This window comes from Nicotiana tomentosiformis, chromosome 9, assembly GCF_000390325.3.
Source record: "Nicotiana tomentosiformis chromosome 9, ASM39032v3, whole genome shotgun sequence".
Taxonomy (NCBI): Eukaryota; Viridiplantae; Streptophyta; class Magnoliopsida; order Solanales; family Solanaceae; genus Nicotiana; species Nicotiana tomentosiformis.
Window position 1 is genome coordinate 57,449,630 of NC_090820.1, and position 13,549 is coordinate 57,463,178.

The 13,549-nt window shown below is 37.6% G+C and overlaps 1 protein-coding gene across 1 annotated transcript in view; it reads right to left on the reverse strand.

The window, feature by feature from the left end:
• LOC138898836 (uncharacterized) overlaps positions 1–13,549 on the reverse strand; it is a 42,032-nt gene that overhangs the window by 4,106 nt on the left and 24,377 nt on the right. The gene's annotated exons all lie outside the window — the stretch shown is intronic.

Sequence of the window (13,549 nt, forward strand, 5' to 3'; positions counted from 1 at the left end):
ACCAACTTGTCACGACCCAAAAACCAACTGTCGTGATGGTGCATATCGTGGTACTAGGCAAGCCACTACTCAAATATCTTAACACAGTAAAAGCTTTCAAATTTTAGACAAAAGCAATTAATATTTAAGAAAACCTTTTAGGAATAGAAGTAAACCTGCTGCACAATACAATCTATCCCAAAACTGGGGTGTCATCGAGTACATAAGCATCTATACCAGGGAGAGTCTAATACAATGTCTAAGGAATAAGAACTGAAATACGATAAAAATAATGAAGTAAAGCCAAGGCCTGCGAACGCCATGCATCTACCTCGATAGTCTCCGGGATCAGCTGCTAAAATATCAACACCTGCTATGACCAGGAATACCTGGATCTGCACACGAAGTGCAGGGTGTAGCATGAGTACAACTAACTCAGTAAGTAATCATAATAAATAAGGAACTGAAAGATAGTGATAAGCTATGCAGTTATAGTTCATATTTAGTAATCTCAACAAGAAAGTAGACCTGCTTTAAAATTCGACAATTTAAGTCAAATCAATTTATAAATGCCAAGTTCGAGTAAAATCCTGATATAATATCCCTCAAAAGTTTCAAAACAATGACATATAACAACTATGCGCAACAACAATGGAAGCGAATACCGCCTCTCAGGGCAACAGTCAATCAATCTTTCTCAATAGCTCATCACTCGGCTCTCAGCCCTCAACACATACACTCAATAGGTACCTGCGCTCACTGGGGGTGTACAGACTCCGGAGGTGCTCCTTCAGACCAAGCGCTATATCGATGCGGCGTACAGCTTGATCCCATATAAATAGCTATAAGGCTCATTGCAGCGTGCAACCCAATCCATATATATATATACAGCCCTAAGGCTCAATGCGGCGTGCAACCCGATACATATACATACATATAGATCACAGCTCGGTACTTAGGCCCTAACTCAGTCACCAACCTCTCCAGTCTCTCGAGCTCTCAGAAATCATAAAAATCACCCCAAACAAAGATAATATAATGTATCAGCAAGAAACAAGAAGAGACTGAGATATGATACACAAGTAAACTGCGACTGAGTACAAAACAACAATTAGCAATTAATTCAACAAGTACACGACCTCTCTAGGTCCCAACAGTGTAATCACTTAGCCTAAGCATGACTCCTAACATGATTTGCAATCAAATTTCTATAACATAGGAAGAGAATATAGCTAACAACAAGTTATTCAACTTTACAGTTCCACGGAATGGACCAAGTCACAATTCCTACGGTGCACGCCCACACGCTCGTCAGCTAGCATATGTGTCACCACTAAACAATCATATAACAACACAATTCGGGGTTTCATACCCTCAAGAACGGATTTAAAACTGTTACTTACCTCAATCTAAGCCAAAACTCTACTCCAAAATGCCATTGCCTTGCGAATCGGCCTCCAAACGTCCCGAATCTAGCCACAAGCAATACAATACAATCAATACGGCTAAAGGAATTAATTCCCTAAGACAAATACGAATTTTAAGCCAAAATCCGAAGTTTGTCCAAACCCGGCTCCGAGCCTGCTTCTCGAAATCCAAAAAAAGTCACAAAACCCGAAAGCTCGTTCGCTCACGAGTCTAACCATACCAAATTTATCAAAATCTGACATCAAATGACCATTTAATTCCCCAAAATTAACTCTCCAAATATCTGGCCTCAAACCCCCAAAATTCACCTCAAAAACACACCAACTAGGTGGGAAATCAGTGAGGATACATCATTATTGAAGAAAAATGAACACAAGGATCTTACCTCAAAAATTCCCCTTGAAAATCCCTCTCAAAATCTCTAAAATACGAGCTCAAAATGTTAAAAATGGTGAAAAATCTCGAAAACTCGTATTTATATGTTTTGCCCAGGTATTCCACACCTACGGACCAAATCCCGCTTTTGCGGTTGAAAGTCCGCTTCTGCGGAAATCACTAACTTCTCCAGCTACCGCCCCTGCGCTCTCATTTTCGCTTGTGCGGAAGTACTTCTGTGCAACAGGTTCGCATCTACGGCCTCGTAGGTGCGGAAAGAACCTCGCACCTGCAGCCACCACCAAGCCTCCTCCTTTTCGCTTCTGCGGGCTCCTTCCCGCTTCTGCGGGCTCACACCTGCGGTTCCCACTCCACAGGTGCAATTACTACAGCAACAGCAAAAATTCAGCTACTTCCTCAACTTACTTCCAAGTCCGTTAACCACCCGAATTCAACCCGAGGCCCCCGGGACCTCAACCAAACATACCAACAAGTCTTATAACCCAATACGAACTTAGTCGAACCCTCGAATTACCTCAAACAACATCAAAAACATGAATTCCACACAGATTCAAGCCTAGTGAACTTTGAAATTTGCAAATTCTATAAACGACGTCGAAACCTATCAAACCACATTCGATTGACCTCAAATTTTGTACACAAGTCAGAAATGACCCCACGAACCTACTGCAACTTCCAGAATCAGAATCCGACACCGAGATCAAAAAGTCCACTCCCGGCCAAACTTTCCAAAATTTTAATTTTCGCCATTTCAAGCCTAATTCTACTACGGACCACCAAATCACAATCTGGACATGCTCCTAAGTCCAGAATTACACAACGAAGCTAACAGAACCATCAAAATTTAAGTCTAAGGTCGTTTACACATAAGTCGACATCCGATCGACTTTTCCAACTTAAGATATCAATTAAGAGACCAAGTGTCTCAACTCACTCTGAGTTCTCTCCGGACCCTAACTAACTAACCCGATAAGTCATAAAATAACAGTGAAGCACAAAAATGAGCAGAAAAAGAGGAACGGGGCTATAACTCTCGAAACGACCGGCCGGGTCGTTACACAAGTATGCTTCAGACCAAAACTAAAATTTAACATATAACCATGAAATTGAATTGTCAATAGAAGCTCCCCCACTTGGCTCAAAGCCATAGGTTAAAACACTCGATAACTCACAATACTCATACTCTATTATTGTCATAATCCCGCATTCAATTCAACAAAAAGTCTTCACAAGCCCAGGTACCCCAAACAATAAAGTACCTCAATCATCCGCTAAGCTCGCATTCATTCTCTTGACAGTCAAGGCAACTTTCTCAACTAGATTCAAATTCAAATCTCAACACATACACCCCGCTGGTAGAAAAGAAACTCTCCACTCAACATTATAAGGGACACACCTACGTAGATTACTCCGCAAACGATAACTCACCTGCATGGCCTCAAATTGGCATCTTACTATACCCTTTCGCAGCCACAATTACTACGCAATCACTTAATCTTATTGAGTCCAAACTCATTAACAAGACATGAGAATTTAATTTGTCCCACAATTTAACAACGTGAAAGATTCTTCAACACATTCATACTCGAGACTATACGTCAAATCAAGACAGACATCAAGCACCCAATGGTCCTTTTACATCTCGAGAAACTCTTCTCGTCACATTCAAACCATCACATAGTCATTCAACCGCTCATAGAGCCACAAATTTCACTCATATGGACACTACCGGACGCATAAGTCCAAACGCACAAGTTCTCATAACCGAAACTACCGAGCTTGAGCTGCGGTCTAACCCTGGCATCAAGTCCTCTAGACTGGCCCATCACCAAAACACAGAATACTCATATCGAACCTTGTTCATGGAATCACAAGCCAGGGATACACAGCTGATACCGAGAGATCACATGCACACATGAATGCGTGGAAGGAATTCAAAGAGTTATGTTTCAAGCTAAATCAATTCTGCACGATAAGGAAATAAAGATGGGAGATTATCCTAAATTCCCTGTAGCCTATCGAAGATAAGTATGGACGTCATCATACCGATCCGCAAGACTCTACTAGACACTTGCTCATGACTTGTAGAACATATAAACCAAGAGCTCTGATACCACCTTGTCACGACCCAGAATCCAACTAGACATGATGGCACCTAACCTCACCCACTAGGTAAGCCAAATAACACAATCTGATTCAATTAATATTTAACTAACTCTAATATACTCCCCAGGGACTGGTAGTACAAATCATGAGCTTCCAAGATTAGAATTTACAAAACTGGTGTGAAATAAAAATATGTCATATGTCTGAAATATACATGAACAGATTAAAAATTCTAAAGCTACCATGAACAAGAGGCAGCAATGACTAGAACGCAGGTACATCTTCAGATCCGGCTCTCGCCGTACACAGCAACATCAGCATCAGAAATCTGCACGCAAGGTGGAGAAGTGTAGTATGAGCACAACCGACCTCATGTACTCAATAAGTAACAAACCTAACCTTAGGTTGAAAGTAGTAACGAGCTTGTACCAAGGTCAGAGTCCACAACAATAACCAATAACATCTCATAACAATAAAATTTAAAGCAGCACAAGTAATAACTCGATAATAACATGCTCAACTCGTATACAGTTCTGGAAAATAAACATTGTTTTTTCAAGTATAACAGTAAAATTCAAATCTTTTGCAGAAAGTCACCAAAATATGAGTAAGTCTGAGATCTGTGATTTTTCTCACAAACTTTCTTTCACAATAAAGAATTTCATTATCAAATGGCATGAGGAAAAATACTTTTCTATGCTTATATATCAAGTATGCATGTCTAATGCAATGCAGCACAGTGATGAACTCATGCACTCACACTCTTAGAGTACTCAATCACTCAGTACTGTATATGGTCAATCTAGCCCAGGGAAGATCCATCCCATATATATACATAATAAGTGACATTCAGTCACTCAGTACTGTATAGGGTCAATCCAGCCCAGGTAACTCTATCCCAAATATAATAAATGATTCGGGCAAGATCCATGCCGAGGGAAATTATAAATAAATAAGGCAACTACATGCCCTAGGAAATCCATCCCAAATATAAATAAATAAGGCAACTCCATGCCTTGGCAAGTCCATCCCAAATATAATATCATTTGCGCTCACTGTGGGGGTGCAGACTCCGGAGGGGCTCCTTCAGCCCAAGCGCTATAATAAGCCAATCTGGCCTGCTGCGGTGTGCAGCCCCGATCCATATAATAATAACATATATAAAGCCAAAATGGCATGCTGGGGCGTGCAGCCGAATCCCATAAATATCCTCACAATCAGGCCCTTGGCCTCACTCAGTCACCAATCTCTCCAGTCTCTCGGGCTCACAATTTCATGAAACTAGCCCAAAATGATGATATGATGTATTAATAAATAGCAATAGAGAGTAAGATATGATATGAAATGAATGAACATGACTGGGTATGAAATTACAATTAAACATATAATTCAACAGCAGAAATGACCTCAGTAGGTCTCAATATGATTTTTAACATGATTCTCAGCTCAATTTATTTAACACATATAAGTGCATGGATAATGCCAGGATTATTTGACTACACAATTCCAAAGAATCAATTATGTCCCAATTTCTACGGTGCACGCACACACGCCCATCACCTAGCATGTGCGTCATGTCCAAACAAATTATATAATATGTGTTTTCAAGGTTCATACCCTCAGCTCCAAGTTTAGAAATGTTACTTACCTCGAACAAGCCGAATCCAATGCCGAGCAAGCTAAACAATACTCCGGAAATTTCATTCCACACGTATCAACCTCTGAATGCCTTCCTATCTCCTCAATTCAAGCCAAACGATCCGTAACTAGTCAAACAACGTGCAAATTAATCAAAATATACTCCAATGCTTACAATTTAACAATTTACAAAAATTTCCAACTTCACTCGAAAAGTCGACAGTGGGGCCCACATCTCGGAATCCGATGAAATTTACAAAATCTGACAACCCATTCAATTATGAGTTTCACTCAAATCCGACTTGAATTGGTATTCAAAACTCGAAATTTTGTTTTATGAAATTATAGAAATTTCCTTTGATTTTTCTTGAAAATTTATAATCATACACCAAAAATGAAGATTAATCCATGAAATATAATCACAAAGGAGTCAAGAACACTTACCCCAAGTTGTAGGGTGAAATTCCTCTCAAATTTCGCCCAAACCGAGCTCAGAAATCCAAAAAATGGCTGAAAATATCAAACCCTCGAACTTAAAGCTTCTGCCCAGCGTTTTCCACATATGCGATCGCATTGTCGCAACTGCGCCCTTCGATTCTACGAAAGGTTCGTGCTTCTGTGATACAGCCTAGGCCAGCAGTGGAGTGCTTCTGCGATGCCAAGAGCCGCATTTGCGGTCGCGCTTCTGCACAACTCCCTCCGTATTTGCGGCCGACTGCCCAATAGTGACCATTTTGCTTCTGCAATAGGATGCTCGCTTCTACGGCGTCGTTTCTGTGACCAAGCATCCGCAGAAGCGGTTGCACCAGCAACTCAAAAATTCCAGCAACTTCAACAAGGCTTTAATCGATCTGAACCCCGTTCGAAACTCACCTGAGCCACTCGGGACCTTGTCCGAAAATACCAATAAGTCCCGTAACATAACACGGGCTTACTCGAAGTCTCAAATTACGTCAAACAATGTCAAAATTATAAATTGCACCTCAAATTGAACTTAGAAACTTTCTAAATTTTCAAATTCTATATCTTGTACCGAAACATATCAAATCCATCCAGAATAACTTCAAATTTTGCGTACAAGTCATAAATGATATAAGGAATCTATAAAAATTTTCAGAACTGGATTCCTACCCCGATATTAAAAAGTCAACTTTCCGGTCAAACTTCCAAACTTAAACTTTCCTATTTTTGCCATTTCAAGCCTAATTTAACTACGGGCTTCCAAATAATTTTTCGGGCACACTCTTAAGTACAGAATTATCATACGGAGTTATTGGAACCATCAAAACTCCATTCCGGAGTCGTTTGCACAAAAAGTCAAACTCTGGTTAACCCTTTTCATTTTAGCTTCCAACATGAAATTTATTCTTCCTAACTAATCTCGAAATACCTGAAACATCAAAACCGATGATTCACACACGTCATAATACATCATATGAAGCTATTAAATACTTCAAATGGTTGAAAGGAGCATAAATATTCAAAACGATCAGTCGAGTCATTACAATTTTAACTCGTGAGATTATGGAGTTTAACTTTCCTTTTGGAGTTTGACCTAGACCTAGACTTTATTTAATTAAGTCCAATAGATATCGTTGAATACTTTTATGAGTAGATTAAGGTCAAGTGGTGGATTTGGACTGAGGCAAGAGAGTCTTGAAGGGTAAAGCTTGTACTGATCGAGATAAGTTATGACTTTGACATGATAAAAGGAATTCTTTCCAAAATAATTTATTTTAGAGTATACTATGTATATAGTGTTGATACCCAATTTAATCCTCATATTTAATAAAGTATTCCATATAGTTTCAAATTTCATTTGGACCATTACCCAATTTACAGGGGTTATATAAGTATTTTCTACAATTTTAAAGCTTTAAATTGATTTCTTGCATTTTTAATTATTCAATATTTATTAATTATTCCCTGAGTTATTTTGAGTAATTTAAGTTAGTTATTTATACCCACAAGCATATTTCATAATTTATTACTCCATTTTACATAATTATATTTGTACTTTTAGTATTATTTACAACATTTGCAATAATAGCCTAGAATCTCATAATAATTTTATTTATTATATTATTTATGTCAAAATAGTATTTTTATAGTTTTATAACTCTGAGTTATTATATTTAAGTATTTAATTCCTTATATAATATTTTTTATTATTAATTGGTCATTTTAAATCTTATTTCTATAAATTTCGTGTATTTTTAAAACCCATCCCAAAATTAGGCTAGAATTAAGCCAAAACCGAACCAAATTGGCCCAAACCACTGGCCCAATCCCCTTATCCCAAACCAAACGACCTATTTAATCCAACCCGATCGCGACCCATTAACAACATGCATGTTTCCCCCTTTGATCATGTCGTTGATCTTAAATGATCAACGGACCATAATAAACTGACCCATTTCCTTATATGTCCTCACCCAAACCCTAAACCCATTTTCCACACATAAGCAGCCCCACTAAAATCCTAGTCCCCGTCCGAGATTACATGGAGATCTTCCATATTTTCTTTTTTTTTTACACACACAACGATTCTTACCATCTCCTCAACATTACAGTGTGTTTGGTACTGAGTTATTTATGGAAGCTAATCAACGGGCGTTCGTTCGACTCTGATTCTATATTATCGTCATGTTCTTGACTTAATACATTCACTACAAGGTTATATGGATTCGATTCAGTGAGATCTTTAACTATTTTAGTTCTCCGTCTTGAACTAGGGTTTGTTCAATTGAGCCCTAATCTGATTCAAAAATGGATTGCATGAGATTCTTTCCTTATTTTTGTGATTTAATTTAATCTGGGTAATTCTAACTACTATATAAACCCCTCCCCCAACTCTCCTAAGACGGAATTTAATACTGGTATTCTCTCACTCTCACTCTTTCTATACTATTCTACACTCTTGATTATGGCCTGCTAAAAGCCAAAGTCACTTAAATCCTCTCTATCGACCTTCCTAGTGCGAGCACTACTCGGGGATCGTTTGAAGGTCCTGTGAACACTGACGCACTAGGGTTTGGGGTCTTGTTGTTCTCTCTTTGATACTGATACTTAAACTATTGCTGGCACTTGGTTTTCTCCTCTATTTGTTTGTTAAATCTGCAAACTGTTAAGTGTTTAGACTCTCGCAATTCTACTTCCTTCTATTTTTATTCATGTTATGTGCATTAGTGCTACTTGGATTTCTTTGAGTTAATGTGATTTCGATATTATGCCACTTCATATACCATTCTGGTTGTTTTAATACCATTCAGCAGTTCCAATAGCTTCAACTCTATTTAAGTCCTAATCTTAGAATCATGAGTAGTTAATTAAGTTGATCCCTGCTCTCCCTATGTTTTCTTGGTTCGAATGTTTACATTAAAACTGATTGATGTTTGGTGTGAGTGTATCCTCATACCTTGCTTTGGAATTTTTGTGTTAAAACTTACTAGGAATTCATGCTTGCCCAGAAATTGTTCAAATGTGCTCTTCCTTCTTCATGCTAAGTCTTTCATGCACAACATGCTACTTGCTCACTTTCTTAAAATGATCATTCCAAACTTTTCAGACAATCATGTTTCTCTTCCATTTGTGAACCCCAACCTTGTACTATCATTGCATGCCTTACTACAATCTTGTTTCCACAATATGTTCTATAGACCCATGCCTACTAGTGCTAGGTCTGCTCAAGTTTAATGCCTAGGGTAACTTTCGATATGTATAATATAACCTGCTATATGTGATCAACTTGCATTCTCAGAATTAAGTACTTGCTTGCTAATTAGTTGTTGTGCTGAGTTTGTGATATTGTTGACCCTGAATTTCTTTAATAAGTTTTTCTTATTAACACTTTTGCTTGCCATGAACTGACCTACAATTCTTGGTTATGTCTTGTCTTGCATTCTTGTGTTGAGGTCTTCTTGGGAAGACTGTTGTTGGTATCTGTACCAAGGGTGCCTCTTGAGCATGTCATTGTTACTTGTTAATCTTCTTAGAATTAATTCATGCCCCTGCCTGCCTTGAAGTCTCATGCTTAGTTCCTTTGCTTTATGGATTCATGTTTGCCATATTCCTGCAACTAATCAAGTGTATCTTAAGAAGTCTGTTACTTTGAACTTGTTTGCTAATTTGAAAGCCCTATATATGTGCTCATTCTGTGTGATTATAAGGTCCTTGTGTATGTGTGCTCTTCTACCTATTAGACATCACTTCTAGGATGATACTTAGAAAGTCTTTCTGTTGATGATTGTGATAATAGGAATACTTGTGTATGTGTCTTTGCCTGAACTCTGAGTCACCTGAATGACATGTTTGAATTTATGTTCCCATGTTCCTATTATTTATTAATGGGTAAGCAAGACAATTGTCTTTATGTTTGGGCCGGTCTTATTGGGCCTTGTGTGTTGTTGTCTCTAAGCAGTGGTCAGGCGTGCTTTAGTCATCCTTGTGAGTCTGGGATGTTGGGCATGTTGGATATGCGAAGAGTAAGGCTAGTGAAGGCCTAGAAGGTATTGTTGGGTTATTTTGTACTTATGTTGGACCCGTAATTGTTGTATTTGAGCCTATAACTACTCTATTAAGTATGTAATTATTTTATTATTTTATTTAGGCCTGTAATAATCTGTAATAACAAATAATGGGAATTAATGAAAGTGGGGGGCTGGGATACTTTAATTTTCGTATGAAAGGGTAGAAAACATGCCTATAGGATCTAAGTGCTTCACTTGCTCAACATGCTCTATTTCTATATGTTGTTAGATAGCATGCCTATAGGAGCTAAACGTTCATTGACTATTTTCTCAACATGCTCTACTGCTATGTGTTGTTGGATAGCATGCCTATAGGTTCTCGTTTGAATAATCAAGAACTGTTTACCTTGATACCTTTTGCAATTATATGGCTCACTTAGAAAGCATGGCTAGAGGACTAATGAAACAAACATGCATTTAAAACAGCTTCACTTCCCAAATCTGACCATCTAAGTAATCATGTCTATAGGATTTCAAAGTGTTTAATTAAGGTTGTTGCTACTGCTATCCTTATCCTACTGCTACCTAGATGATATGCCTATAGGAATAAAATAAAACCGGTGTATGTTCTCAATTACTTTGTTTCCTGGATGTTATTATCTAAATACCATGCCTATAGGATTTCACTATTCAATTAGAAATCATGCCTATAAGATCAAAGACAAATAACTATGCATTTCAATGATCCCATAGTCTAGTCATAACTCACCTAGAGATCATGCCTATAGGGTTTTATTAAATCATTTGCTAAATCAACAGTTTGTAGGATCTTGTATCAAATCTTGGGTCGCTCAATCACATAGAAACCGTACCTATATGTTTTGAACAAGTTTAATGTATCTCGACTTAAAATCTACTTACAACCATTCACTGCATAATATGGAACATTGTTAGCATAAACTCATGACTGTTTGCATGCATTTATGCCTACGTGTGGAGGACAATTTGAGCCCTTAACTGTCAGCTATGTGTAGTCCTACTTGTTTTGAATGTACACCTAGTTTTATCATTTTGAGCATCCTAAGTAAAGTCTAGAACCACCAAAATAGTAGGTCCAAAGCCTCCTGGACCATAGGCATGGGATGGGTAATGCACGCATAGGACATGGTTTAGAATTGAATTAGAACGCTTTAGGTAAACAATTTTAAGATAGTAATCGGATAGCAGGAGATGATAGTTTATGCCCTCTGAATAATATGAGCAACCCCCTACGTTTAAGAGAGTTTTGAAGTATTATTTATGTTGCATGGGGTGATCCTTTAGGCTAAAAAATATAGGACCCCCCCCCCCATATATGTTTACTACTTGCACACTTGTTTCTTTGAACTTAGATCAAACTAGGTTGTACCTTGTAATCCTCAAAAATGATGTACCAATCACTTATTAATGTATAATCTACTTCCTTCATATGTGCAGTCCCTTTTATGCTTGTTTCACATTGTAGTTAGATATTTAGACTCCTTATCTTTCTTTAACTTATATGATCACATAGGAAAATTATAATCCAATAATTCCACATAGAGTAAAATTTGGCCGGTAACCACAGTTGTGGACCTCGAAGAGTTCCTAACCCCTTCTCTTAAGGGTAATTTGAGCCCTTACCCGATCTTTGGTAACACAGACTAGTTAAAACAGAGTTATTTGCAAATAGGTACCCTAACGAACCTTAAAATCATTAGGTGGCGACTCTTCATTTTTAATACCCATTTAAAAGAGTTGTCACATGTCGAAACCTACTTTTACGAGAAAATAGAGTGCGACATAGAGGGGTAATGTATATGCAAGGTGACGAGCGTATATAAGGATACCAGGTGTTCTATGTTGCATGACTACTTGAATATCATTCTTATGCTAGTATAATATTATAGGCATCTCTCAAATGCTAGTTTAACATTATGAATTATATGTATGTCGGATTACATGCTTAGGTTGTTGGTCATGCATGGTACATATACATTATAAGTTGCATATAGGATTTCATACATTGATGTGATTTTGGCACATGAATTGTCTTTGCAGTTTATGAAGTGCATGTGAATTGGGCATGCAGTTTTGCAAGTAAGTTGTCTGTGTTGTCTGTGATGTTTTTCGTATATAAGGATTCGTCCCTCATAAGTTACTACATTGGATTACCACCGATAATGTGCACGTATGATACTCGGGAACTAGAGGTATTATAGGATGTAAAGGTAAAGACATTATCATGCATAGACATCTAGATGCTCTCGTGGTTGCATTTCATATATGTTAAATACTACGAATAGTCAGATATTCTGTTTAGGTGCATCTTATATATGCATTGGATTTTGATAGCTGAGATAGGGTGCAACATGTGATATGCTCTATCTGTGCCTTTCACTATATTGTTTGGTAGTGCATACTTGATGTTGTTGCTTTTGTGCCTATTGCTATTATTGCTAGACATATGAATTATTCAAGTTTATAAAGTGAGTATTTATTCATAAAACCCCGTCACTACTTCATTTGGGACAGTCAATGATACTTACTGAGTATGTGTTGATTTACACATGTTATATCTCTTCACTTTATGAGCAGATACTGATCCTTTTACAAGCGAACTCATGAGGGAGCCCAAAAGCATTCTTGAGACGTTTTAGGGTGAGCTGCTGAACTAGATCGCAGTGCCTTTGAGTCTCTATCTTTACTTTAATACTGTTCTTTTATTCCATATAGTAATGTATTTTGATACAATTGTACCTCTTTAGAGCTCATGACACTGTATTTATAGCACTCTAGGTATTTTGTGATTTTTTTGTATTGTATTTATCCTACTTAGTCTTTTCTTTACCTTTATTGTGACGACAACACTTTATTATTTGCATAGCTTTGGTTATGGTTATTTGTTGGTTGGTTTTCCTAATAGGTTGGATTAAGTGGCATCACGATTAAACTAAATTGTATCATAACATTTACACATCATATATACAATACATACACATACACACCTTATATATTTGTAACGACCAGATCGGTCATTTCGTGCTTTATTATATTACTCTGTGATTTGAGACCTTCAGTGGCATCACATGATGTATTAATACATGCGTGCATAGTTGGTTTCGATGTTCGAAAGGTTTGGGATTAATTTGATAGAGTGATCTCAATTTGGATGCTTTAACTTGAAAGAGTTGACCAAGGTTTGACTTTTGACCAAACGACCTTGGAATCGGTATTTGATAGTTTCAATACGTTCGTATGGTAATTTTGGACTTGGGCGTATGCTTGGATTTTGGGGATGTTCATAGAAGGTTTTGGCTCTATTTGTAGAAAGTTGGCAATTTGAAGAATTAGAGAGTTCATAAGTTTGACTGAGAGTTAATTGTGGTGTTATCGGGCTCCTATTATGGTTTTGAGACTTTGTATAGGTTTGTTTAGCTGATTGGGACTTGTGTGCAAAGTTTGGTCATGATCCAGAATGTCTAAGTGTGATTCGTACGCGTTCGGCGAAGCTT